This window comes from Anabrus simplex, chromosome 4 (assembly GCF_040414725.1).
Source record: "Anabrus simplex isolate iqAnaSimp1 chromosome 4, ASM4041472v1, whole genome shotgun sequence".
NCBI classification, from domain to species: domain Eukaryota; kingdom Metazoa; phylum Arthropoda; class Insecta; order Orthoptera; family Tettigoniidae; genus Anabrus; species Anabrus simplex.
The window spans coordinates 61,531,986-61,557,491 of NC_090268.1; the positions used below are offsets into that span (position 1 = coordinate 61,531,986).

The 25,506-nt window shown below is 40.1% G+C and overlaps 1 protein-coding gene across 1 annotated transcript in view; it reads left to right on the forward strand.

Moving 5' to 3' along the window:
- The window catches only part of dikar, a 293,245-nt gene that overhangs the window by 13,877 nt on the left and 253,862 nt on the right, over positions 1–25,506 (forward strand). The gene's annotated exons all lie outside the window — the stretch shown is intronic.

Sequence of the window (25,506 nt, forward strand, 5' to 3'; positions counted from 1 at the left end):
TCTGAAGTTCCTACTTTGGGTACTTTCATTTCTAGCCAAGCCGTGCATGTTCTATAAATTTGAGTGAAATCGGTGGTGACGAGTAGGGAAGGCCCCCTTGTTAGCTACACTGACTGCTGAGAGTTGTTTATAAGCTCGAAACTTCAGTATTCAGAGTTTAGATAAGGAGGATGTCTTCATTATCACATCTTCACTGACTTCTGAGTTGTCAGAACTGGCTAATTACTTATTATTGGAACAGGTTGGGAAATCCACATTCTTTCAGAAATAACTACCGTACTCCTATTTACGAAAGAAGCTTTGCTCTACAACAGCCAAAATCACTCTTCAGCTACTGAATTAAGAGAAATTCATGGCCCCCCCACAAGCCTTGACCCCTGCTCCTCGGGGTCTGTGTGGTCCTTATCGCCGCCACTGGATGGACCATTCAGCTATTTTATTCCTGTATAAATGTTTCTTAAGTCCTGAGCATCAGATAGTCTCTGAAGTTCCTGACCTTTCTGTTGCCACGATCTATTCTTAATAACTCTTATCTTTATCTGACATGTTCTTTTGAATGAAACATTTATTGCAATTACACAATCTAACAGTCGTCAGCAGCAGAATTTCTTCCAGGATTCATACCAGAGTTTGCAGTACATTACGTGGTATTGTTCACAAAGATTTCCACAGCAATCACATACACAATCCGGTCCTGGCTCATGGAATCATTTTGTTTCACACAGTTTAAAATGAAAACCGTGGACAGCGAACCTAGTGACTATATGTCTTAAGTCGTACCTATTGAGCATACAGTCTTTGTTAACCATTGCATCAGTAGCATAAAAGTCTCTCCATATGGTCTTCTTTTTTAATTGTAGTTCTTGCAATAGTTGTTCTTATCCTGGAGTGGACTGTAGAGGCATTTGTAGACGAAGTTCCTCAATGTAAGATAGTTCTCTTGTCAGCTCATAAGCCAGTCGTGAAAGAGTGTACTTTAAAACACATAAAACCTTCTTCAAGAAAGTTACTTTAACTTTTTCTAATAGCGTTAAGTGATTCTTCTTCAGAAATGGCCAGACAATTTCCAAGCCGTATGCCATAACAGGTGTTACCCTCAGCCGAAACAATTTCAGAGCCGTGTTTAAGGAGAGTCTGTTTGGGTGTAGGATGTCATTCATTGCTGTGATTGCCGAATTTACTCAGTCTCTAATGTGAATGTAAAATCCTTGCCAGAAATTTGTAATGTAACGCCTGGGTACTTGAAACTGTTTACACTTCTTAGGGGTCCATCCCTTGCCCCGAAAATTGTTGACCTTCCACCCTTCCTAAACTCAAGACTGTCTTTTCTTCGTTCAGACGAAGCTCATTCTTTTTCGCCCATTCCATCAACAGGTCGAAAGCTGCTTGCAACTCTTGTTCTGAACTCGAAGCCATATCATCTGCATACATATACCAAGTTACATGGTCCAGAAACATTTCTGCAACATCCGCAGTCGCAATGATAACAATGACGGGCTCAGAGGATCACTCTGTAAGATGCCAGGGGTTTGTTCTATAGGGTCAGATGTCGTTATTCCGTCATTTATCGCTATGTAATTTGAAGCCAGTAGGTTCCTAATGAGTCGTGTTATGTAACTGTTATTCCCTATCAGTTGTTCAAATTTCTCTAACAGGATCTTCCCGTTAATTGTTGAGCGCTTTGGTAACATCTATGAAAATGCCATGTAATTTCTCTCTTGCGACTGCTAGAGCTGCCTCAATATCATATTGAAGACATTGAATATCTTGTGTTGTTGATTTTCTCCTCCAAAATCCAAACTGTGCCTCCAGAAGTCTGGCGTCAAATTCTCTAGTCAGACGTTTACACAGTAGCTTTGTTAAAGCCTTGAACATGGTGCACTCAAGAGCAATACCTCTATAGGCATTTGAGTCTTCCATATTTCCCTTTCCCTTATAGAGCATTCTAACAGTAGACCTCCTCCAATGATTAGGGATCGTTGTCTGTTGAATACATCCACTTAAGATTGAAATAATGGCTTGTTTAAGCACTGGCAGTGCACTTTTGAGGTGCTCATTGTAAATACAATCAGGAACAAAGGCCTTATTGTCTTTAGAACTGTTAATTACTGCCGCCACTTCATCAACTGTGAAAAGTTCTGGATCTTCCATGATTCCTAAGTTACTTGCTTCGTTATCTAATGGGCGGGTATCTTCCTTTGTAGAACAGTACTAAGATGGTTCTCCCAAACTTCCATTGGAATATTTCTAGGGTATTTAGGTTGCCTTGGATTGAGTGCTCTGTATGGGTCCTGTTCCGCCTCCTCAATCAGACGTTTTTCCTGTTCCTGGTAAGCTTCCTTTATTTCTTTTAGGATACCTTTGTACTCCTTCCTAATTTTGGTATAAGCTTGTAAATACTCATCAGTTGGAAGGTTTGGTGCTAATTGTAGAGCTTCTATTGTGGACCTACGGGCCATGTAACAAACTTCATTAAACCGCGTTTTTGTTGTTGTTGTCTTTTTGGACAAACCACGGGCGAAGTAGCACTATGTATTGGAAGCTCCAGTCTCAACACTTCCTCATCCAGGTTGCCTTCTCACCAAGCTTGATAGCTGCAGTCGCTTAAGTGCGGACTGTATCTAGTATTCGGGGGATCATGGGTTTGAACCCCGCTGTTGGCAGCCCTGAATATGGTCTTCCGTGGTTTCCCATTTTCACACCAGGCAAATGCTGGGGATTTACCTTAATTAAGGCCATCGCCACTTCCTTTCCACTCCTAGCCCCTTCTTGCCCCTCCATCGCTGACCTGTCTGGGTCGGTGCGACGTAAAGCAAAAAAAAAAGAAAAAAAAAAAAAGAAAGAAAAGCCTTCTTGGAGTACTTTAATGACATGGCTATCCATCTCACCTATTACTTCTTAATGACGGTTGAAATAATTTTCTGATTCTTGGGTATAATTTTTTCCACATTCATAAATACCAGGTCTATAGTGCTGGTATCGGTGCAACATATTGTCTCCTTTTCCGGGGTCGCTCAGTCGGCGGAGTGAGAGTCCCAACGGGTGAAACGTTCGCAGGGCCATCTTTACTATTTCGGGACAGACCTTATGAAATTTATTTTTGCAGGGCTATAGGTGATTGGATAGGTGACACAGCATAATGAAAATCAGGACAAAATAACAATAGCATTTATTACTAAAACATCAGACTGGACATGCAAAAATAAAAAATAAAAAAACTATTCACTAATATACAGCTTCAACATAATATGACTGCTCTTGCATCTGTTAATGAGAACTTACATACACGTGCTGCTTACGGGTTCCATTAATTACAATCCATCATCGCTTAAACTTCTTGTCTGAAACCATGCATCCAGTCTGAACCGTTGATTTACGAACTGTAACATCGATCAGACCACAATGTTTAAAAAAAACATCATTATAACCAGTGTTGATACATTTGATCATTTAATTATACTATATTTTCCTTAAGGAATAAATATCTTTACCAATACTTTCAAATTCCTTTTCAAACTCTTAGCTAATTCCTGTAAATTAATTCCCAAATTCTTCACAAACTCTTTAGAAAATTCTAGAAAGTTCTTGGAAAAATTCCTTTACAAATTCCTGACAAATTTCTTTGGAAAATTCCTTTTATAAAACTTGGAAAATTCTTTTACAAAACTTGGAAAATTCTTTGGCAAGTTTCTCCTCCTTCTCAGGTTACGTCTGACTGTATTCCTATATTTAAATGTTTGAACAGTCATCCACTTTTTAAGTTACATATAGCTGGATAGTAGAGTATCACACAGATAAATGCGCAACAAACTGAATCAAAAATCCACATGACAAGAATCCATGAAAAATCACAAACAAATAATATTCTCTGTGGTTTGAAATACATTGATAGACCGTCACGCAATTTCACAATCTACCCCAATCATTATCGGCAAATTTTATAACAGCATCAAGATTATTATTATTATCTTTATTATTATATCTCCCTTCTGGATTAAGTTGAAGACCCTTGCATCATATTTACAAATCATAGCAACGAATAACACCCTGACATGCCATAAATGACCAAAATTGGATGAATAAAATCATCACTACATCAGTTACGGACACTTCAAGAATGCACTCATCTAGCTTATGGAAAAATTACTAAGTCTCTCCTTTACATAATACAATTTGTTGAGCCATATTTTATTATTATTCCCTGAATGACTAATCATATCACTATAATCACAAATACCTTAACGACTAACATGTACCCTGGTATAGATGTTGATTCCCATAGGGAATCTGAAATACTTGTCCTGAATGAGTTAAAAAAAAAAAAAAAAAATTAAAAAAAAATTACTCATTCAGGACAAGTATTTCAGATTCCCTATGGGAATCAACATCTATACCATCTGATGGCCAAGCAGGCATCAATTTTTGATAATGAGACCAAGTCTCTTAGTGCATTGGCACTGCCGGTGGCTCCAGTTAGCCTACGCAGTGGCCTCCACGGCATGCACTAGCCAGCATATTGGTAGGTGTGCTAGGTACCAACTGATGAGCCCGCCCTAGCACACGAGGGCGAAACGCTGGCAACCAAGAATGAGTTAGCTGGAAAATTTATAATGTCTAACATGTACCCTAGCGGTCCTCATGTTGTCAAATATTCATAAAAAGAAGTCACACAATTGACACTCATATTTATCTCTCAACAACAAATTTAAATTATTCTGACTCATTATTATTACTTCCGTGATTATTATTCCTAAGTGCATCATCAACTATTTCACAAGTCATTTTCTACCAATTCTTCGGTTAAATCATTGCTTTAACACTGACTGATAAATTATTATTATTATTATTATTATTATTATTATTATTATTATTATTATTATTATTATTATTATTATCGTCAAGATTTTTAATGAAATCTTTCATTATTATTATTATTATTATTATTATTATCCTTCATTTCCCCGTAATCCATTTTGAAGACCTTAATTACACTCATACCCTCATGAAATTCACTAACAAATAGGGATTAATCAATGAATCAATACAGCAACTTATCAAGAAAATCAATGAAATGTAATGTCGTATGGCTTTTAGTGCCGGTATGTCCCAGGACTGGTTTGGCTTGCCAGGTGCAGGTATTTCTATTTGACGCCCGTAGGCTACCTGCGCATTGTGATGAGGATGAAGTGATGATGAAGACAACACATACACCCAGCCCCCTTGCCATTGGAATTAACCAATTAATTTTAAAATTGCCGACCCGGTCGGGAATCGAACCCGGGACCCTCTGAACCGAAGGCCAATACGCTGACCGTTCAGCCAACGAGTCGGTCAAGAAAATCAATAAACCAATGTCTACTCTACCATCACCACTATCGAAATTCTACAACTCTCTAAATTCAACATTTCTTTATATAAGAATATAATCCAACTAGCAATCTACAGAAAGAAAGGAAATTTTTACTAAGGTACTTATTGTTCCAATGTATATCTCTGGCATCTTGTATACAGGTGGAGATGTAGGTTCTTCCTCCGGATTATGGTGGATTATGGATGAACGAGTTCATCGTGCTGGCTCACACACGACGGTTTAACACCTCATGATTCCTGTGCAGTGTAGAATCACTCCAACGAGGTCTCAGAGTTCCCCAGGATTTCTGTCTTGGTCGGTCCATGATGACAACTGGCTCTCGTAGATTTTACTGAAACTAAAATTTGATTTTTAGAATTGGATCCTCACACGTATTCCAGTAGTTTGCCTTACAATACTTAACTGGTGCAATTATGTACAATGTGGTTCAAAGTCATTAAAGCTTCAAATCTCGACCCTATTATCAGTTTACAGCACTTCATTAAGTCGTCATAATTTCAAACACTCGACTACAATACTTTCAAAACTATGTTCCTCAGCCAGGTTTACTCTCGAAGCTTACAGTTTGATGATTCATTTGCCTTGTGTTGCTTACCAGAACATTCCATAAGTTACTGCAATAAAATTTCGGCGTAACATCTTGCTGTGACTGTCTGTGGTTTGTAATGTTTCACCCAGTCGAATGTACTGGGATGAGATATCATACTTGACTGACCCGTGTATACGAAAATTAATACTAGCACACTCGAATACTATAATGCCGTGCAGTACTGTCTCATAGTCAATTAAATTCTCCAATACCATCAGCAGTGACTGTATTCCATCTTCGCTTAATCTCACGCTAAAGACATTCTGTTACTCTTCCTTCCAGAAGATTTCCGTCTGTAGAGCGGCTCCATTCGTTCTCATTGGTCCACAGCTATTCTGCGACGTGATTCGTTGTTCCATATTTGGTGTAGATCTTTCTGGAATCCTTCTCACCTTTCGTCATCTGGTGCTTGCTGTACGACGTAAGCCAAGTGACGTATCGATGTCCGTGACCTCCTGACACAGTTTAACTTGCCCGCAAGGGAACGGCCTGGTAACCAGCTGATGCTTTTTCGTGCATATACCCGTGTTACGAGAATCGAACCAACCTCTCTAAATCCAATAAAATACCATTTGGACGTTATACTTTCTGCCCTCTTTACCAAGGTCAGTCCTTCCTCTTATCCAAGTACGTCACTCGTCTTCCAAATAGGCACATCAGTCTGGCAGTTTAAGTCCCCTGTGATGATAATGCTGTCATTCTTAGTTATTACAGATAAGGCAGAGCCAATTTCATCAATTTCAGCACACGGGGACGAAGCGCTGGCAGCCAGGAATGAGTTAGCTGGAAAATTTATAATATCCAATAATGGACCATTTATATTGGTATTATAAATTCACTCATTCGGGACAAATATTTCAGATTCCCTATGGGAATCAACATATCATCTGATGGTCAAGCAGGCATCAATTTTTGGTAATGAGACAAAGTCTCTCATAGTGCATTGCACTGCCGGTGGCTCCAAGTAGCCTACGCCGTGGCCTCCACGGTATGCTCTAGCCATGCGTCTTGGTAGGTGTGCTAGGTACCAACTGATGAGCCCAACCTAGCACACGGGGGCGAAGCGCGGGCAGCCAGGAATGAGTTAGCTGGAAAATTTATAATGTCCAATAACGGACCATTTATATTGGTATTGTACCTATAAACACGCACAGCTTTGTGCCTATCACCAAGAGATGGTTAGATTTGTACAAATATAGCTTTAAGCAAGCATGTTATGTCATCTTTTGGCCTCTCCAATTGTCCTAGCTCCACCAATTTGTGTATTGGTCACTCGAAAACCAATCTGCAGTCAAAAAAGTTTCCTTTCATAATAACTGTGTCATAAGTATCAAAGACAAATTCTGGAGCTGATTTCATGATACCTAAAAGACCCTTAACATTCCATAATAGTACCTTCACTTCACTGATTTCCATTGACTCCATAAGCAGGTTAGAATCAAAATTGCAGGAATGTTATACCGGCCGGCCAGAAAGCAGGGTCTTGTGATTCGTCCTTCAGTTCGAAAGGAATTCCCAATCTTAAAGCTTTATTGTGTCCCTTCGTCGTGAGTTCCTCACATTTTATATACTCTTCGATACCTTTACCCTTCAAATACTCCACTAAGTCATTAGGAGACCTTTAAGGATTCGCGCGACTAATGTATAACCACGCTGTCTTATTCGCGACTCTGAATTTTGCATTTGATGTTTGTGCTGTAATCTACGGTACATTCCGAGCTTGATTTCTCTCTCTCTTCACCTGCTGTTCCTATTATCACAGTGGACTTCTGGGAATATTGGAGAGGATGCTCACAACCTGTGCCATCATTGGACCCTTGTGATGCAGCTATTTTTGTAAAAGCGATGGTCTGTGGTTTTATTATAACCCCTTCTTCATAATCTACCTTTTCGTTAGATATTTCATTCAAATGTGATGGTATTCTGCTGTGTTGCTTAACCTTTCGTTTTCTCTTTTCCACTGTTGTAAAGTCATGATAATCGTCCTGTTTTCCTTTCTCTATCCCCACTGCATCTATGTTTTCATTCGCTTGTATCTCATCTTGTTGTGGCAGTTTCCTGCACTAATATTGTAACAAATATGTATTTCCAAACTTCCACCGGAATCGTTGATCTGATTTCTTCATTAATTTTCTTCACCATGTCGATTACCTTGTCCATCATGTCACTCTTGCTTCCTCTGTGGAGCGTAGGTATGCCTCAGTTGTGGGGTGGTGTAATGAGCAACTATATCACCAACCTTAATCACGATAATACTATATTACTCCTGCATGGTTTCCAACATTTCTGTTAGAAATTCTTTATCTGACTCCATATTTATATGAAAACATACTTTATTTTCTCTCATGCATACTATATTGAAATTCACCTTCTGCAATTTTTATGAAGAAAAAGAAAAACAAGGAAAAGAAGAACAACCACATATTACCATATTACACCATGATAGTTACTTACTCCTAGGAACGCTCAATCAACAGTTCATAGAGATAAATTCAAAGACTATAAACGAAATATTTATAACATCCTCCCACCTTGAAATTGTGCGAACAATTTCAAAACTGTACTCTTCTATGGGATCCTCATTTCTTCTATTAAAGGCTCACAGCCCCTCTGGAGCTCTTCAATTTTTCAGCGTCATCCAACATTGCCTTCGCCTTTTCTCACTCGCTCTTCCTGAATTCCAGTTCTGCAGTCATTGATGCGAGAAGTTCAGTGGTTCGGAGCAGCTATGCACTAACGGTTGAAATGTCTCCTCCCCCGCTAGCACTACCTGGTCCGCTCTGATGCCCAAGAACAAAACTGAGCTCTTCTTTCAAAAGATTAAGGGCAGTATTCTTTTCAATGAGCTGTTTCCTACAACAATCTAATTCATCCTTTAGACTCTCCTCACTTCTCAGTCCACCATTTGCAAACATGCCTGTAACAGTCGCTACCTCTTCCTGAATGGTTTTCAGTTCCTCGTCTTGTTTCTGCCTGACAGCACTATTAACGTGGGACAATTTATCTTTACCTTTCACCACATTCTGCTCCCTCGAATGAAGCATTTTAATTTCTTCCCTGAGCTTCATGTTTTCAGTCTGTTGTTTCTCGCTGTGGTTTTCAAGGCTCGAAATGACAACGTTTAAATGTTCCAACTCTGAGTATAATCTGGCCACCTCTTCTTTCTCACGATCTTCTAAGGTCCCTTCAATCTCCTCCGGTGGCGGAGGTGATTCCGCAACTGTCTCAGGACTGCGATCCAGACAATCCTTTCCTCGACTATCACTGGAAGACTCAGTCACGCTCACTGAAGTTTCGTTTCCTTTAGAGAGAGATATGATTTTCTCCAAGTTCTCATCCAGAACTGTGATTGCTGCAGACAAGGAATAAGAAGTTGATGAATCATCTTTCTTATCCTGCAGTACGGTGGACTCAGTCTGTTGCACTATACTCTGCAAACGTCGTTCAGCATCTTTGATTTCTAAACGCAGGGCACTAGTTTCAATGTTAACAGCTTGCAGGTCCTGATTTAATTTCTCCTTTTCATCCTTTAAACACACATTTTCATTGAAAATGACTTTCTTCTCTGTATTAATTATTCTATTACACTAGCAATTTCTCCTTCTCGTCAAAGGCATTTTTCCCTGTAACTACAGCCTCAAGATATTCATTCAGTTTCTCAGATTTCAAAAAATTGTTTTCTTCAGCAAGGATATGTTTCTCTTTGCTGATAAATTCTAAACATACAGTTAGTTTACGATTCTCCGACTTCAGGATGTTATTTTCTTGTATAATGATATCCTCCTTTCGCGGAACGGATTCCAAACGTTCATTAAGCTTATTTCAGTCAGACTTGTATTTACTGTTCTCAATGACGAGAGCATCTCGCTCTTTACAAACTCCAGAAAAAACTTCACTAAGTTTATGTTTCTGTCCCTCAAGTCTGGAATTGTCCTTCAATAGTGCTTCATTTGATGTTTCAATGTCCTGAATCACATGCTTCAGTTCATTGTTATTTTTCTTAATACTCTCAATATCTTTCAAGATAGACTCATTTTCTTTGGACAGCAATTTCAATTGTTCGTTTAGAACATCATTTTGATGTTTCAGCTTTTCTTTCTCTTGGAAGTAAGTGTCTTTCTCAGCGTGTAAGATCTTCATGACATCTTTCAAGTTCTCTGCATTAGCCGAACAATCTTCCAACCTCTTCTTCTCCATAGCCAACTGTGCCAGACGTTCAGTTAATGTCTGTTTGTCACGCTCGGCCACTTCTGTTATGGCTCGCAAGCATTCCGACAGTTCCTTGTTTTCATTAGTAATGGTCTCCACGGTTTCCTTCACAGTCTTCATTTGTATCTCAAGCTCTTCCTTTTCCTTTTTAGCAGCCACAGAGGCTGTCTCTAAATGCTCAATGGCCTCACCAAGTTCGCGGGCTGCATTATTCATGGCTTCGTTCGTAATGCCCGGATCTTCACGGTACTTTCCTTCCATCTTAGCCATCTCATGGAGGAACTGTTCATTGAGCAACTTCATCTGTTCATTCTTCGTTTTGTTTTCATCCGAGATACCATGCGGCTCTTCCTGGAAGACAGAAAGCTCATTCTCCAGAGACGTCGTCTTGGATTGGTCATCTGTAGGTGCAGGGCGAGTGCGGAGCAGCCTGACTTCAGTCTCCACTTCATCGAAATGCTGTAGTAAGTCGTTGTTTTCCTGGACAAGCCTCTTGCACTGTCGCCTACTGCTCTCGGCAGATGTCTCCAGTTCATCAAAGCGAGCCTGCAGCTGAGTTAACTGCTGACGAGCCCGCTTCTCATCTTGTTCTTCAGCTGATTTTATTTCTACTGGATCCTGATTACAAATCGTTTCAAGATTCCACAAGTCCGTGATTGAACCATCTCTGTAAGCCATCGTGATTGTTGTATTTGCCATATTCACTTCAGGAGAGTTGTCAGTTACTTCTCCACCCAAAGTCCATCCTAGCTTTGTTTCAATGGCTGTAAGACCATTCTTAAGTTGAACAATATTTCCTGTTAGAATTTTAGCATAGACATCCATTCCAATAAGAAGCTGAATTTCTGGACAATTATCACCCACATCGCTGATCCACATTTTCTTCATTCTAAGTTCTTGAAACAACGTAGAGCACGCTGAAACTCGTGGGACTGACTGGCAAATACGTGGCTGGTCCCTGACTTTGACCTCACAATCAACGTTACCACCTGGTTTTTGGAGTTTGATTGTGTACTTCTTATGATTTATTTCCGAGGTCTTGCTTCCACCGAACAGAACATGGGAAACCAATTCCTCAGCGTGTGATTTCAATCCGAGTTCTTCAGCTGTTTTCTGCAAGATGTAGGATCGTTGAGAGCCACAATCCAAGAAAGCTCTCACAGTTTTTCTTCTGACATTTCCGTGGACAGTAACCATCAGTGTTTGTAGTGTTACTTGACGAACAGATGTACGACAAGCCATATTTGAAGTTCTGACTGGCTTCCTCTACCTTTCTTCGATTCATCCTTATCTTTCTGCAGAAGATCAGGACACATAACCATGGCATGCTTCTTGCAACAAATCAAGCACCTAATATTTGATTTACAGTTCTTTGACAAATGGTTAGGTCACAAGCACGTGAAACAACGCTTTTTTCATCTAACCTTCGATCTTCTTTCCTCAACTTTCATGTTTGTTGTTTTGAAACACTTCTCGCTGTCATGGGCCTTTTCACAGAAGATACATAATTCTTCTGAAGTATTGCTAAGTACAGCCACTGTGGGTATACTCAGCTTATCTTTAATGTGCTTCCTATCTACTTTTGAAAAAGATCCCTTCCTTTCAGTCTTTCCTTTCGCTTCTGTACTACCGAAACCTGACTGTGCTAACAGTATTTGCTGCTCATTTCGGACTTCACTCTTGACAAACTCCATTAAACAATCAAGTCGAGACATCCTAGGTTCCACTTCATTTACACTCTGTTTAGAAAATTGCCTTCTCTGCCATGTCCGTAACTTTTCTTCTGGCAGACTCGACTCAACCAAGGGGAATAACCATGTACTTGGATCTGTGCCGGTCAGGTTTAAGTTACTGAGTGACCGTAAATGCGATTCTAATTTAATTGATAAAGTTGAAAGTAGCATTTGAAATTACTAGTTTCAACAGTTCACTTACATAGACTTGCATCAGAAGGTCATCCCTACCGAATCGTTCTTTTAACGCTTCAATGACTTTTGGATCATTTTCTGCTGTTTGAGGGTAACTAAGAACAATTGCCTCTGGTTCTGTGCCAGGTTTCATTGCCTGTAATAAATACTGAAACTTCTCACTGTTGTGCAAAGTATCATCTTCGTGTATCTTTCGCAACTGAGACCAAAACCCTAACCATTCCTTAAGATCTCCATTAAATGTCTTCAGTTCAATTTTGGGTAACTTAAAGGACCTTCGTTTACTGTTATGATTGCCTACCTCATTTCCGAACATCCCGCTACGTGGTGGACTAATCTATCCTGCGAGCAAAAGTGTATTGTTTACTTGAACCTTAATAACCTCAAGTTCGTCACTATATTTCTCAGTACTTTCTCTTTCAGCTAAAATAACATTATCCTCCCCATAACCGTCTAATAAGCGATCCATTATTTTCACGTCAATTTCATGAAGTTCCTCCATTAAACTTTCTAAATGGTTAAAATTTGATTGCAACAAATCACGAATCTGCGAGGTAATTTCTGTTACAAGAAACTCTTTAATACACTGAAACTTCTTTGTTACACATTGCCTAATAGGTGTCCTACCTTTCTTTAGCCGTTCCATGTTGCTTCCTTCTCTTCTTGGATAGGAATAATTATTCACGATTACTCACAACGTATATTCCTCTCTCGCCTTGGACAGGAATGTTCACAGTAATTTATATAAGTCTCCGATCATGTCGGGGGTCACACATTGTACAGCATTGTCACTCTTTCCAACGTTCTTATTGCAGATGTCGCACCGAGCCTCTTCCTCGTTTACCTTGTCCATCATGTTGCTCTTGCTTCCCCTGTGGATCGTAGGTGTGCCTCACTTGTGGGGTGGTGTAATGAGCAACTATATCACCAACCTTAATCACTTTAATACTATACTACTCTTTGACTACAGTTCAGTATTCAACGATAACCACCATCACAAGTATAACAAGATACAAAATACAGTATGTGGTTCGTATGTATATTCCTTGGGTATCCGTAAGTATACCAGTATTACACAGTTCGACACAAATGTATCACTTATATAAATCCTGAAAACACTTCTGGTAGACTTATTTTCCGGAGTCGTATTACTTTCACTTCAGCCAAGCTGCCATTGTGAACTTCTATTGAGTTCTAAAAATGTGCTCTCTTCTTGGAGGCTGGATATCTTGATTGTAGGATAGATAGGCTTCGTTTTTTTATGTTGATAAGACACAAAATTTCCTCATTGTTGTTGTCACCGGGCGAGTTGGCCGTGCGCATAGAGGCGCGCGGCTGTGAGCTTGCATCCGGGAGATAGTAGGTTCGAATCCCACTATCGGCAGCCCTGAAAATGGTTTTCCGTGGTTTCCCATTTTCACACCAGGCAAATGCTGGGGCTGTACCTTAATTAAGGCCACGGCCGCTTCCTTCCAACTCCTAGGCCTTTCCTATCCCATCGTCACCATAAGACCTATCTGTGTCGGCGCGACGTAAAGCCCCTACCATTGTTGTTGTCAAACCAGCCTTACCTTTTCTGTTTTACAAAACCAATGGTTTCCTCGGTTGACTTTGTGGGTATCTTCTGCAAAGTGGCTCAGTCTTGCTGAACGTCATTTGTGCTAACTGGATTACATGTCAGATGTACATTGATCATATTCTGAAATTCTGTGGCAGAGGATTCGTCCTGAAGTTCAAATGTGTTATACTTTCTTCTGGTCAAGATTTGGAGATGCCTAGGTAGTTTAGGGCTTATGGAGATTCTGAGGTGACAGGTAAGGAGTTTGTGATTATTTCAACAATCATCAATATTTCCTGCTGTTCTGGTAATAAGTATGTTCTTCTTAACACATTGCCGTGTAACGATTTAATGAAGAATGTGCCAATGCTTGGATAGAGGATGCATCCACGTGGTCTTGAAGTGGTTTGGCAATGAAACTGAGTATTGGTGATGAAAAGTTCATGTTCTGCACATAGACTGGGAAGCAATAGTCCATTTGCATTATAATTGCTGACTCCTTGTGTACCCATCACATTTTTCCATAGCTGATTCTCTCCCAACTCTGTCATTAAAATCGCCAAGGAGTAAGAGCTTATCTGCAGATGGTACCTTGGTGATTGTTGTGCTTAGCTGATTGTAGAACTCATACCTTAGATCAACATCGAAGGTTGGAGCCTAGGCGGAGATGAGAGTCATAAACGTACCTCCTGGAAGTGGAATGCGGGGAGTCAGAAGTCTTTCGCTGATTTGCATTTTGAGTAAGTTGGTGATCAATAACCACTTTAGTCTTCAGAGTGAATCCCACACCATGAATGCAAAGTTCTTGCTCCATCTTTCCCTTCCAGAAGATGGTATATCCTGAACCAAACTCAGTAATTTTGCCTTCCGTGGACAGTCTGGTTACACTGAAAGCAGCAACATCAATGTTAAGTCTAGAGAACTCATGGGTAACAAGAGCTGTTCTCTCAGGCCTGTCATTATCCGTCACAAGTAAGCCTTCTCACATTCCATGTTCCGAACTTCAGAGTGTCACTCTTTCCTGCTTTTGATTTCTGACCACAAGAGGGGTGGTAGGCCGCCCAGCCGGAGATGAGATGTGACTTCCGATGTTTAGCCCACCTTTTCTGTAAATATAATTAGTTATAAAATATTTTATTCCACCTGTTCAATACTATACATTATTTGCAATGCCTATGCTTATATTGTAATGCGTTGCTAGGTACTAGTTTCAACCTCAATTTAGGTCATTATCAGCCTAAAATAACAATTTTCTATCTGATGTCCTGGAACATTAACCTCTTATGACATAATAAAAAGACTAATAGAGTAAACTATGTGTACATTGTGATAACATTCATTATAAAATGTGGTTATGAGAATAAAATAGATTGTGATGCCGATGATTAGATAAAAACAGTCATTGAAAATGTGTAAGTTTAAAGTACAAAATATTGTCTATGAATCTGTAAATTCAAATGTACATTACGTCACTTTTACGATGTTATTAGGATATTACATAAACTTTTGAGTATTGCACAAAGATAAAAGCATAGAAATTTCATGACATTCTGATTACAATGTCTAGGTTGTTCTGTTGAGTTCTGTGGCTATTACACTTCCTTATAAAATTGTGGATCAATTGTACATTACTTCAATTTTATGATGATGTTAGGATATTACCTTTTCTATGGCTTTCCTCACTTGGGGTGGGCAGCAGAATTACTAAGCAGGCCTGCCCAAACATAGATGCAGGACTGAATTCCTGAGTAGTCTCAGGGAGACTTCCATCACACATCTGCTGCCAACATGCAGGTTTGAACTAGGGGCTTCCAGTTTCACCCGTAGCCTGTCCACCATCCATATCCCATCACTGCTGGACTTTGGAAATAGTAAATGACATTTGGAAGAAGTGCCACTGCCATGGGTTTGTGGATCTCAGCTTGCCAGGAAGTGACCCTTGCACTGTGATCTCGGAACCATGTCCTGTGGCACATATGGAATGAGACATGCAGGATCGAACACCAAGACTGCAATGAACTGCCGCAGACTCGGGTGTACTGCTGCGGTGTGCCTTCACAGCCAGTTCGTCTGGTATGATCTCTTCTGCCTCCACAACCTTTGGGAACCATGAGAGTAACGGATTCCTCCTCTGTTCGTTTTGCCATTGAACCAAACACTTGTAATGGGTTCCAGGGTAATTTTTTACACTGAACTGATCATCTGCCTACCTAAAGGGGTTCATCTGACCAAAGCTATTGGCCCCTGTAGGGAGTTGAGTTATTTACTGCCGCCAAACACTCGGTGTTAAGTCCCTGGCTGTACGGACTTACTCCATTACCGTAGCAGTATATTCGGCCAGACATAACTACAGTAACTATAAATATGTCTTCTTATTGCATCCTTCTGTAATGCATTTAATCATGTCTTGGTATGTGTTTTTCTGGAGTATGCAGCTCTTCAGAAGGTGCATTAAGATCCACAGGACACTTTTCTTTTGTTACACTCTTCACAATCGTCTTACCTACTTTTAAAGCATCACAAACTCGATCCACTACTTTTGTAACAGGAAGAAGTGGCCCACTGTTATCATGCTCTTTCTTAAAATAGTCACATAGCCTGTATATAAATTTACGGCTTTGGCTCTTATAACAACTGATCGTTATCTCAATAGTTTCCAATGGTCCACTGGGCAAGTCACAGTAACAAAGAAAGGCTTACACGAACACATGCACTTCGTGCAGCCTAGAGAGCAATTGAGGTCACACATTTCTCTTGAAACAAGTGGCATCACTGCATCAGCAGTAGACTGGACCCTTGGCGACGTGAATGGTGATTGGTGCTTGCTGTTAAATCTTAAATCTGGCATGCCAGTAATCCAGCCATTGCAAACCGTGACAGTTATTCTACCACTAACAGAATTCTTAGTATTGTTTGTTGTAAAATAACTTAATTAAAACAAGAACATCAAATTGATGAAAGATATTGGTTTTTGTGTTTTATATTGAAATCATTTGCCACAGTGTAATTCATAATAGTGTTTTCATGGTTATATCTATGGTTTCAAATTGCCACAGGTTGACAGTACTGTTCTCTCTTCTCTTATTTCTTTACCGGTACATCACAATATGTCAGGGCCAGAGAGTGGCGGCTTGCCTATCACCCCCACAGATCCCCTTTCCTTGCCCCCAGCCCATTGGTCTAGTCACTAGCGAGAACTGGATCTAACCAACCAAGCTCGATAGCTGCAGTAGCTTAAGTGCGGCCAGTATCCAGTAATCGGGAGATAGTGGGTTCGAACCCCACTGTCGGCAGCCCTGAAGATGGTTTTCTGTGGTTTCCCATTTTCACACCAGGCAAATGCTGGGGCTGTACCTTAATGAAGGCCATGGCCGCTTCCTTCCCATTCCTAGGCCTTTCCTATCGCATCGTCTCCATAAGACCTATTTGTGTCGGTGCGACGTAAAGCAAATAGCAAAAAAAAAAAAAAATGATATTGGGAAGTACAAGCACATGTTAAAATTATTGTAGACTAATTTAAAATCTTGTCTAAAAAAGTATTTATATCGATATAAAGTTCTAAAAACTGCGTATGTCTGGAACAGAAATGGATCCTCTTCGTTGTGAAAGTCAGCATATATTTGCTGCGGTAGCTGCTAACTTAGATCAGAGGGTGTATTTTGTTTATATTATACGTTCCAACATTTAAAGATAGGTTAAGAAAAGGCAAATGTTATGATGTATCTTAAGTTTATTGGTTTAAGATACTCTCTGATATGACCGTTGCAAAAGTGTACTGGTTGGCGCTGCTATGAGGAGAGATTATATCAGTATTTGAAGGTTATACTTGAATTCTCACATAAAAGTGTAGTCTTCTAGAAGATGTAGAAACCTCGATGAATAGAGTGTCATTAAACTGCAAAAGAACAAAAAGATGTATTTGACGTGTTCTTGCAGTTGTACTCTCTCCGGGATGGTTCTGATCATATAGAGTATCCTTACCAGTATACACAGCAAATTTCCAAACATATCCAGACCTATACTCACACAATTTGTAGAGTTTCATGCCAAATCTGCTGCGTTTCGAGGGTATGAACTGTACCCAGCTTAGTCGTCCTCCCCAGAGAAAAAGGGATTCATCAACACAAACATTCTGTTCAGGAGTATAGATGGAGAAAAATTTGTTTAGGAGATGGTCGAGGATTGGCTGTATTTTGTACAGTTTCCTACTGTGGATCTGAGGATCACACTTGGAATTATCTACAAAGTGAAGGAATTTCAAAACCAGGTGGAATCTTATTTCAGACATAATTTTGGAGAAATAGAGGGTAGCTACACTTTCACGTTTTGTGAAGTAGAGACCGTTTTCTGGTTTGTGGACGACACCCTGTAGAAGGAGAAGTCCAAGGAGAGTTTTCATTTCAGCAGCATTTGTGTCTTTCCAGCTTCTCGCTCGGGATCGTGGTTTTAGGTTAGGGATAGCAGCTAAAAATTGGCTAACATACAAGTTAGTCTGTTCAGCTAATAACTGGAATGTATCATCACCTACGAACGCGCTGAAGTATTCTGCAACATTGAGAACGTCACTAAAGTCTATATTTATCTTATTTACACATGTAAAAGCAAACTTTGGTCTTGGGGCACCATTCGCAACAAAGTGAGCCAGCTGAGTTACATTTTGAACGTCGTCCGCGTCACTTGGTTCATCTGGAACAACTTCCTTTTCACTTTCAGAATCACTTTCACTGTCCTCTTCATCAGTATGATTCCACTCATCATTATCATCACCATCATCATCATCAGATAAAGAAGATACCTCATCATCACTTTCCGCTTCTAAAACTGTCGAAATACCCACACAATCAAGCTGATCTACTTTACGTTTGGAAGCCATGCTTCGCAACATAAATGGCTGCGTGGGAACTTTGTGCAAGGCGCCAAAACAAATGAATTTCACAAAGCTGTGACAGCTCTAAAAAAAATACACAGGGTGATCTCGTGGAAAACATATCAACTAATGGCGATAGATGCCATGGCAACGCCATATACCTTCACCCTCAAGATAAATACGCGATAAAGTTTACGACCGAATAATGCCATCATACCCACTGTAGAAGCCCAGCACGAAAACATCTAAAGACGTCATACCCACTTAAGGGGTTAATAGACAAGAAGATTGTCAAAATATTGAGATTAAACCTACCTCAACTCAGAGAGACCAAAAAGTAAGCGGATAATTCTGCTATTTTTACTTGCGGCAATGCGGTTATGAAATTACCAACGTTTTAAAAAACACTATGTCTGCATCTCTTTCAAAACAGTTCATAACAATGCAAACCTTTTCTATAATCAGCATACAGTCAATAATATCAACAATAAATTTCACAAATCAGGTAGGTGTATATAAACTAAAATGTAGCAAATGTACAGCTAGTTACGTGGGTCAAACTGGACTCTTATCTTTTTTGTTTGATATAAAGAACACGTTAATGCCTCAAGATACAACAATTTTTCTGCCATGAGTTCTCACATAGTAGATTCTAATCACTCCTTCACTTCCATAGACCAAGATCTACAGATACTTCGTTTAAGCAACAAAGGCAACCTGTTGCCTGTTTCCAGATTTGCTTATAGATTTTCATTTCCATTTTAGGACCACCTCTTCAACTCTTGCCATTTTTAACAATATAGATCAGAAATGCAAGCCAGTATGCAACTTAAAATGAAAATTCTGAGATTGTGAAGGTGCTTATTGAGGAAATAATTAATAAATTCCTCATATCTAAGTCTAAAAACAAATCAACACACTCCCACTCCACGCCTACTAGGTCTAACCCCTCACTCCTTCCCCTCCAAGCTCGTTTTCACTACACACGACCTCCACACGATACTCAGTCAGCCTTAACACTCACACAGAGGTATGCCATATGGCACATACCGGACAAGTTGGCTGTGCGGTTAGGGGCGCGTGGCTGTGAGCGTGAATCCGGGAGATAGTGGGTTTGAATCCCACAGTTGGCTGCCCTGAAGATGGTTTTCCGTAGTTTCCCATTTTCACACCAGGCAAATACTGGGGCTGTACCTTAATTAAGGCCACGGCCGCTTCCTTCCAACTCCTAGGCCTTTCCTATCCCATCGTCACCATAAGACCTATCTGTGTCGGTGCGATGTAAAGCCACTAGCCATATGGGATGGGCGAAGATGTAAGTAGTCAGATGTGCCTCTAATTCTTTTGTTAAGTTTCATCAAACCTTGCCTGTTTCCAACTTTGCTTATAGATTTTAATTTCCATTTTAGGACCACCTCTTCAACTCTTGCCACAACCTGTTATCCTTCTTGTGCATTCAAATAAAAAATTCTGATTGTTCATTATGCTGCATCAACACGAAACTAGACAACTCGTACTTGTCTATTGTGTTTGATAAATGAAGAGCTTGTCCAATAACTAGACTCCAATGGAACTTTTGTGTGCTACTGACACGTATACCAACATTTTTAGCTTAATAGGCTATGCCATTAACATGATTCTATTATTTTAATATTTCCCTTGACATTTCTTCGAACATGTCATATATTTTACAATGACTCATTTGGCATTTAAAATCATATATTCATTTTTAATGTGTTTTCAATGTCCTTGTCTTATTTTTACTTCTTTTGAATATGTTCGGCTGAAGATGTCCATAGTTATGGACTAAACATGTTCTGATAATTATTAATGTTGACTTGATTAAAAACATATCAGTATTGTAAATGTGGAGACTTTGATTTTGAACCTCGCAAGAATAAAATCACAACCCAAAACCCAATGCACAATACATTGACATCTCAACAAGCAGCTATGGTAATACATAGGCTAGTGTGTAATGGGAACAAAGAATCCACAACCTCACTCTTGGATGCACAAAAAAAAAAAAGCAAATAGGCTTACATTTGCTAAGGAATATATTTTGTCCAAAATCGTTGCTATGTTACTGTCTATAAATTTCATAGTTGAAAGATGTGGCCACCGAGACTCGACTGGTATCCCTGAGGAGCCACCTTTTATTTTTACATGTTTCTTCACTTTCTGGGAAAACAGGGTTTTCAGGTTGTGCCATTTTCTCAGTACACTATTTCCTCTGATGGCGTGTTAAAGTACTCCACATTGATACTGAAGGCATTGGGTGTCTTAATTCTGTTTTTTGAGTTCACTGCTTTATTTATTTATCCGAGTCTGAAATCACTACAATATATTTACAACTACTCTATTTACACTTTGTTTTTCCAGTATTCAACTGTCGAGATGGCACGTTCATTGGCTTCCACCAAATCCTTCATACTACATGGTTTGGGTAGATTTCTACAGATGAGAAGGTGTCCATGATCTTGCTTTTCACTACACTTACACATATCTTGATCTTCTCAAGTTCGTTTTGCATCATGTCACTCCAGATCTTAATCTGTTAAACGAGCTCGATAGCTGCAGTCACTTAAGTGCGGCAAGTATCCAGTACAAGATATTACCTTTGTAAGTATCCAGTATTCGGGAGATAGTGGGTTCGAACCCCACTGTCAGCAGCCCTGAAGGTGGTTTTCCGTGGTTTCCCACTTTCACACCAGGCAAATGATGGGGCTGTACCTTATTTTTATTTTTTATTTTTTTTTTTGCTAGGGGCTTTACGTCGCACCGACACAGATAGGTCTTATGGCGACGATGGGATAGGAAAGGCCTAGGAGTTGGAAGGAAGCGGCCGTGGCCTTAATTAAGGTACAGCCCCAGCATTTGCCTGGTGTGAAAATGGGAAACCACGGAAAACCATCTTCAGGGCTGCCGATAGTGGGATTCGAACCTACTATCTCCCGGATGCAAGCTCACAGCCGCGCGCCTCTACGCGCACGGCCAACTCGCCCGGTGTGTACCTTATTTAAGGCCACGGCTGCTTCCTTGCCACTCCTAGCCTTTTACTGTCCCTTTGTCGCCATAAGACCTACCTGTGTCGGTGCAACATAAAGCAGCTAGTAAAAAAAAAAAAAAATCTTTTAAGCGTCTTCCAATGTCCATATTGAAGATGATGTCCTGCAGCTGGCTTCTCTTTCACTTCCCATAATCCTACAGGCAATTTCCTTCTCCAGAGTTCCTTTCGCCGAGATTCGGCTGATGATGGGATTGCTTTTGTTTGTAGGAAGCTCTTCCTCGATTTCAATCTTCATGGGTGGCGTGAAGTCCAAACATTGGGTACGTTGGATCTGTTTCTTGCCTCTTCTTCTCAGTCTCTGCTGCAACTTGTCTCCCAATATCTGGAGGTGTTACTCCCATAAGTGGAAAGATCTTATTAACAGGACTTGATCGTAAGCAACCTGCAACAATGCAACCTGTCTCGTGGAAGGCAACGTCCACTTGATTTGTATGAGTGGAATTCCTCCAGACTGGAGCAGCATACTCTGCAATGTATGGAGGATGTTAGGTTGTGCTCCCCATGTTTTTTGTGTGTGTGTGTGTGTGTGTGTGTGTGTGTGTGTGCGTGCACGCGCATGGTTATTCCTGCTGCATACCTTCTGTTGGTATCTGTACAGTGCTGTTTATAAGTTAGGGTATGGTCCAAATTGATGCAAGTGTAATGGACTAGTATAACTTGGAAACAATTCTCCAGCCCATGGGTAAATAATGAAAATACCAAGCTCGATTATTATTATTATTATTATTATTATTATTATTATTATTATTATTATTATTATTATTATTATTATTATTATTATTATTATTATTATTATTGTGTAGGGGTGGCGTGCGTGTCTCTTACCCGGAGGCCCCGGGTTCGATTCCCGGCCAGGTCAGGGATTTTTACCTGGATCTGAGGGCTGGTTCGAGGTCCACTCAGCCTATGTGATTAGAATTGAGGAGTTGTCTGACGGTGAGATAGTGGTCTCAGTCTTGAAAACCAAGAATAACGGTCGAGAGAATTTGTCGTGCTGACCAAACGACACCTCGTAATCTGCAGGCCTTCTGGTTGAGCAGCGGTCGCTTGGTAGGCCAAGGCCCTTCAAGGGCTGTAGTGCCATGGGGTTTGGTTTGGTTTTATTATTATTGTAACAAAACGTGAGGTTATGTCATGATACATCTGCCGTATGTATATTAATAAGAGTTTATTTAATGTAAGAGCATGTAATTAATAGTAATTAATAGTATATAATTTATTATTACCAGTAAACATGATGTATAAATCCAGTGTAATGTTGTGCAACACACGGTAATAGACCAGAACAACGTATTTTTGTCACTAGAGAGTTACAGAAAATCCCATTCATTGTAAATAGGTTATTGGAGACTCTAGAAATTACGAGAAAACATGTTGTGTCATACTCTTCTAGTAGCCTGCCCAGCCAGTGTACATAAACTGGCAGCCTTGGCAGTTGGAGGTGTAGTAGAAGTCGTTAGCTGAGTGTGTGAACCCATGTTGTGTTTCCGTTGTGTTAGTAATCGGTTGAAATGCTAATGGAGCAGTCTTATTCTTCTTCTTCTTCTTCTTCTTCTTCTTCTTCGTAGCAGTGTTTTGTCCAAGATGGCAGGTTATTAGTGTGTGTGTATGATGTGTATATAATTTGTAAATAAAACAGTGTACTCAGTTGACAGCATCTCCTGTGTGCGTTTTTGTGGTTACAACAAATTTTGCCCCTAGATATTTGGGTTGATCACAATGGTTTAATTTGTGTCCTTTCCAGGATATGTTCAACTCCTTTCTTGCTTCGTTGTTACACAGATGGAATGCACATACCTGAGATTTCTCCGGATTGGATTTCAGGTGATTCTCGTCATAGTAGACAGCTAGTTCTTCAAGAGCAGGTGTCCGTTTAAATTCGACTTCTTCAAATGTCATTCCTTGAGCAGCAACAGCTGTGTCATCTGCGTAGATGAAAGACCTAGTTCCAGTGTTAAATGGCTGATCGTTGGTATAGACGTTACATAATATTTCAGCCAACACACTTCCTTGGGCGAGGCCATTCTTTTGACATGTCCATTGGCTTTTCTTGTCCTTCGCAGTGACAATAAAGAAAAGTCTGTTCTGGAGCAGGCATTGAGCAAACTATGCCAGACGATAATCTCTGGTTGTTGAATACAGCTTCCTTGTCATTCTCTAATGATTCACTGTATCATAAGCAGCCATGAGATCAATAAAAGCAACTCTTGTTATTTGTTTTCTCTCATATCTATCCTCAGTATGCGGGGTTAGATTAAGTATCTGACCAGAACATGACTTCCCCGGTCTGAAACGTGATTGTTCCTTTATAATCTTTTTGTCGATAGAATCAGAAATATGATTCAATATCATCCTTTCCAGAATTTTGAAAAGATGACAGAGGAAAGATACGATTCTGAAGTTTTTGGGGTCATTTGGCTCTTTTCCTGGTTTAAGCAAGGCCACAACTTTTGCTTTGCACCAGATCTTTGGAATCAACATTCTAGTCACACACGTTTTCATCAGTTTCAAAACCCAGTTGATAGTTATGGAGCCAGAATGCTTTATTTGCTCTAATCTTATGTCATCCAAGCCAGCAGCTTTGTTATTTTTCATACATTTGATAGCAGTTCTCAGTTCCTCTTCCGTGAATGGTGTGCCAAGTTTGTCATTCTCCTCTTCATACCGTTGGATTATTATTTCTCTGGATTTTTTCATGGCTTTGCTATTCAGCAATAGTTGATGGGCTATTTGATCAGAAGTAACTTTACTCAACTCTCAGGACGAGACTGTAGGATCACCCTTAAGATTTTTTAGTAATTTCCAGGTCTGTCGACTTGAGCGTTTCATATCCAAACTTTCGAGGAGGTTACACCATTTTTCTGTTGAGTTCACTGCTGTGAACGTCCCAAATATCTGGGGCGCTCTAGATTTTTTTGTATTATTGCACCAATGCCCTTTCTGGACCCTTGAGTGTATGTGCATGAATTTAATTACGTTACTAAATTACAATATACAGAGAAATAAATGTGTGAAATGTGATCACCTACTTACCAACTTGTGCCTTCCACTTGCACTAAATAGAATCTAATTCTATCCGTGCAAGTAACTTGCAGAAGCTCACAGCGTGTCTTTCTCACTGCTAGCACGAGACTGGCTGCAAGCGTCTTGCCCAAGAAATTGCTAACTACTGCAAGGAATTTAGACTTGCAATTGGTGCAGCAAGTTGCTCCATGCAAGTAAATTGCTCCAAAAACTTGGTAGTATAAATGTAGCACAGCACTGGTACACAAACAACCCAGGTTGATTACTAGATCAGTGTGTGAGCTCAAGAGAGTGTTCAGTGTCAAAGTCATCCCATCAGACACGATCGTGCCTTAGTAAAGACCTGGACTGGCCACAATGAGGCTCGCGAGTTGCATGCGGCTCTTGAGTCAGTCTCGTGCGGCTCGTGACACCAAGTTTAGAGTAAAATTAATTGATATAATTAATAGAAACTAACAACATCTCGTGGCCGGCGGCAGTCAGTAGCAGCAATATGCGGCTTAATGTTAGTAGCGCTGTAGGTCAGTGGTGAGAGACGGGAGGTGAAGATAGTTCCAGGGCCTTCCGTGAGATAGTGCTTTGAGTGGAAGAGTGTATCAGTGAATCAGTGTCATGAGGTGAAGCCAGTCACGTTCACGTGTAGGCAGTAGCGAGTGCCGATACTTTTCTGTGTACTGCTGTTGTGTGCTGTTTGAGTACAGTTGTAGCCTGGTGTCTGAACAGTTACGATGCTATCTAAGAAGCATAAATATGAAGAGGAGAATCGAGCTTTTAATACCAACTAGGAGGAAGAATTCGTTTTTGTAGAAAGAAATCAAGCCAAACAACCCAATTTATCTTTTGTGTCAAATAACTTTGTCACAGTTCAAGGCCAGTAATCTAAAACGCCG